At 30.4% G+C, this 5,036-nt stretch overlaps 1 protein-coding gene across 1 annotated transcript in view; it reads right to left on the minus strand.

Moving 5' to 3' along the window:
* LOC107717265 (arf-GAP with GTPase, ANK repeat and PH domain-containing protein 1-like) overlaps nt 1-5,036 on the minus strand; it is an 87,063-nt gene that overhangs the window by 51,571 nt on the left and 30,456 nt on the right. The gene's annotated exons all lie outside the window — the stretch shown is intronic.

Below are 5,036 nucleotides of genomic sequence, written 5' to 3' on the forward strand. Positions count from 1 at the left end.
GTGTGTGTATATTTTTCAATGTAAGCTCCCCACAAAACTTTTCACACTTTTCACTCAGTTCTGAAAACATAAATAATATAAAAATACATATAATATATAAAATACTTATATATTTGAAAACATATTAAAAATAAAAAAGTAATTACATTCTGCATCTTTATGCCATAACAAGCTACTTTTGATAGAACTGTCAAGTTAATAACGTACAAAATAATGAATTTACATAAATAATTTACATAATATAAAATATAATACTTTTTATAATACATATATTTTATATACTTACAATATTATATTATAAAATTCAGAGCAATCAATTCAACCATATGATATTTCTAAACAAAACAATTTTATTTCAGATAGGTGGGACAAATAAAGTACATATAAAACTTTGCTTTGTGACAATATTATCCCACCCTCTGATCTCTGACATCAGTGATTTCTGGTCCAAGACAAGTAAGTTTAAGGGAAAAAAATTCCAGCCCAGAACCACTTTTCCATTGGTGAAGAAGAATGGGTTTGGCACCGGCTCCGTGTCTGTGCTCATGAAGGCCTGTGAGGGGCTCATATCAGTGCTGTGGGGGGAGAGCAGAGCGAACAGTCATGGATGCATAAACATGATCGGTGAAATCACACCCCACAGTGCTGAAACAGATCGATGCTAAAGCAGAGAAATATGAACGTCTAGCAGCAATAAAAAAACAGGGTTGATTTGTGGAACTTGACAAATGACCTCTATGTACTTCGATAATTCATATATTAAAACAATATTTTTTCAATCATTAAAACACGTTCAACCTATTCTTTACAAAAAGTATCATTATAAAAAAGTGCTAATATGTTTTTGAAGGCGATGATGGTAACACCAAAGTATTATTTGAAGTTTGCACTAAGTGTCATAAATCTAAATATCAGAAATAAAAATAAAGCGCCATATTGCCATCTGATATCATCAGTGTACAACACTTTTTTTTTTGCAAGGGATATATTATTACAGTAAAACATTTTCATGAATTTTAGTAAAATAAAAAATAAAAAAACAATCATATATTTATAACTTAATAAATTCATATTTTAAAATAATTATACATAATTGTAGTGTTGTAGTGTTGTGTTGTATTACCTTGATGTAAATAAATGAATTGCATTACAGTAAATTTTGAGTGTAAAATAAATAAAAAATGTAAATCAATTGCATTACAGTAATATGAGGAAAACAATTATAGAAAATTTGAAGCAAGTAAATTGCATTACAGTAAATTCAGAGTATAAAATATTATAAATGACAATAAATTGTTAATATAAAATAATAAATAAAATATGATAATAAATTGCAAATTGCATTGAGCATAAAATAATAGAAATTTCGATGTAAATAAATAAATAGCATTACAGTAACTTTTGAATAAAAAAAATAAACAATTTAATGTAAATAAATTGGATTACAAATATAATGAATAAAATAATAGAAAAAAATAAAAAAATGTAAAAAAAAAATAAAAAAAACATTTATGTAAATAAATTGCATAACATAAAATTGAGTAATTTTTTTTTTAGAAATGTTGATGTAAATTAAATTTAGAGTATAAAATGAATTGATGTTAAAAAACTTGTATTACAGTAAAATTAGTATAAAACTGCATTACAGTATAATAACATTCACCCTAATGCCACCCAAAAGGTGGTTATTTACATTAGACTTCGTTTTTACCAAGATGAATATACAAACGCCTTATTTAATGCCCACACACCTGTCTGTCCTCTATCTGCTAAACCTACAGAGACACAGACAGCGACCCCTCTCATCCTGCAGCTCAAACAGACACGTCTATCATCATGATGGCCTCCGTTCTGTGGTCAGCGGAGGAGGAAAGAAAGAGGAACTTACTGGGATTAAACACAAAAGCCTTCTGTTGACAGTCTCCCTGTGTCACCCCTGAGCTATCACTGCTATTGTTGTCCTTATTTACCATTTTTACTGATTGGGAGGGGGGGTCCACAGTGTGTAATTTGCCCAGTGGGAGGTAATTATACTCCCATGGCACTTTGATCTTCCTGACTGTGCATTTGACTGGCCAGGGAATCAGCTCCATTGAAAGGTATCCCAGCATGGCCAGCGTCCCCCCTCTCCTTTACTCTCTCTGTGACTCTCCACTACAGACACACGGATTACAATGACGGCTCTTAAAGGGATAATCTTTAAAGCTGGAGTGTAATTGATGTACAATGGAGGTAAAGTAAAGGAGGTTGACTGAGAGGATACAGACGTGTGATATGTTAACTGTGAGAGGGACGCGTCACCCCCGTCATCTTAATGCTAATATTTATAACTTAATAAATTCATATTTTAAAATAATTATACATAATTGTAGTGTTGTGTTGTATTACCTTGATGTAAATAAATGAATTGCATTACAGTAAATTTTGAGTGTAAAATAAATAAAAAATGTAAATCAATTGCATTACAGTAATATGAGGAAAACAATTATAGAAAATTTGAAGCAAGTAAATTGCATTACAGTAAATTCAGAGTATAAAATATTATAAATGACAATAAATTGTTAATATAAAATAATAAATAAAATATGATAATAAATTGCAAATTGCATTGAGCATAAAATAATAGAAATTTCGATGTAAATAAATAAATAGCATTACAGTAACTTTTGAATAAAAAAAATAAACAATTTAATGTAAATAAATTGGATTACAAATATAATGAATAAAATAATAGAAAAAAATAAAAAAATGTAAAAAAAAAATAAAAAAAACATTTATGTAAATAAATTGCATAACATAAAATTGAGTAATTTTTTTTTTAGAAATGTTGATGTAAATTAAATTTAGAGTATAAAATGAATTGATGTTAAAAAACTTGTATTACAGTAAAATTAGTATAAAACTGCATTACAGTATAATAACATTCACCCTAATGCCACCCAAAAGGTGGTTATTTACATTAGACTTCGTTTTTACCAAGATGAATATACAAACGCCTTATTTAATGCCCACACACCTGTCTGTCCTCTATCTGCTAAACCTACAGAGACACAGACAGCGACCCCTCTCATCCTGCAGCTCAAACAGACACGTCTATCATCATGATGGCCTCCGTTCTGTGGTCAGCGGAGGAGGAAAGAAAGAGGAACTTACTGGGATTAAACACAAAAGCCTTCTGTTGACAGTCTCCCTGTGTCACCCCTGAGCTATCACTGCTATTGTTGTCCTTATTTACCATTTTTACTGATTGGGAGGGGGGGTCCACAGTGTGTAATTTGCCCAGTGGGAGGTAATTATACTCCCATGGCACTTTGATCTTCCTGACTGTGCATTTGACTGGCCAGGGAATCAGCTCCATTGAAAGGTATCCCAGCATGGCCAGCGTCCCCCCTCTCCTTTACTCTCTCTGTGACTCTCCACTACAGACACACGGATTACAATGACGGCTCTTAAAGGGATAATCTTTAAAGCTGGAGTGTAATTGATGTACAATGGAGGTAAAGTAAAGGAGGTTGACTGAGAGGATACAGACGTGTGATATGTTAACTGTGAGAGGGACGCGTCACCCCCGTCATCTTAATGCTATGATCCATATACACCTGACTGCTCATTCACTTTTCAGTAAGAAAGAAAAATGAAATTGAGATTCATTATCTTTCTTCATCGATCTTTAATTTATAATGAAACTGCCTCATGCAAACTGCAGTCCAGTTACTTGTATAAAATTTATGTGTGTATTTTTTTCTCAGAGCACACAACAGAAACTGATTTCTGAATTACGCTTGATTACATTAAATCATAAAATTCATTTAACAACAAACTACTTTTGTAAACTGTTCTAAACTGTAAACTTTTCAAAACTACTTTCTCTATAAACTACTATATGTAAAATATTTGTAAACTAGTTTTGTAAACTACTTCTAAACTACCTTATTTGTAAACTACTATCTGGAAACTATTTCCAAACTACTTCAAAACTAGTTTATTTATATAATATTACTTGGAAATGATTTCTAAACTACTTTTGTAAATCATTTTTGTTTACACTACCTTATTTGGAAACATCCCTAAACTACTACATGGCACGAATTTCTTCGATAAACTACTACTATTAACTACTTTAATTTGGAAACAACTATTTGGAAACGATTTAAACTACCTTTGTAAAGTAATTCTAAACTACTTTATTTAAAAACAAATTCTAAACTACTTTAAAATGATTATTTGTAAACTACTTCTTTTGTAAACGAGTTCTAAGCTACCTTGAAAAATTACCATTTGAAAACTATTTCTGAACTACTATTTGGAAGCTACTTCTAAACAATTTTATTCGGAAACTATTTCTAAACTACTATATGAAAATTGTTTCTAAATTACTTTTATAAAGTTCTTCTAAACTACCTGATTTGTAAACTACTATTTGTAAACTACTTCTTAACTACTATATTGAAACTATTTCTAAATTAATTTTATAAACTACTTAATTTTTAAACTACTATTTGGAAACTACTTCTAAACTACTATATATAAACTATTGCTAAATATACTTGAAAATGACTTTAAAACTCTTTTGTATGTAAATTACTGTGTGCAACCGGATTTGCTTAAAGTCAGAGGTTACATGTGACGCTTGTCATGGGGATGATGTCTGTTCAATGTGACAATGCTAATCTCTGGCAGGGGTTAAAGGTTAAGGCTAGGGTTAATTAGAAAATTGAATCAGAGGCTCAAAAAAGAACAAATGAATGGACAACTCTACTAAAGAAAAATAAATATTTGACAGCTACTCCGTCAAGAACTATTGCTAATTACCAAGATCAATCCTTTCAAAACCACATTAGCTCTTTCTGACGTCAGGCGGGGTATTTCGATAAACAGAATTCAATTTCTGTTCAAACCCATACAATAAAAAAACTGACTAATGTAGAATGTAAAAATGTTTAGACATTTCTTTCTTCTGAATGTTAAAGGTTGCCAAAAGTTTCTGTACATTATTAAAAAATACCAGTTCTAAATCATATTCAATGATTCAATCA

Source organism: Sinocyclocheilus rhinocerous, unplaced genomic scaffold (assembly GCF_001515625.1).
Source record: "Sinocyclocheilus rhinocerous isolate Xijiao unplaced genomic scaffold, SAMN03320098_v1.1 scaffold1694, whole genome shotgun sequence".
Lineage (NCBI taxonomy): Eukaryota > Metazoa > Chordata > Actinopteri > Cypriniformes > Cyprinidae > Sinocyclocheilus > Sinocyclocheilus rhinocerous.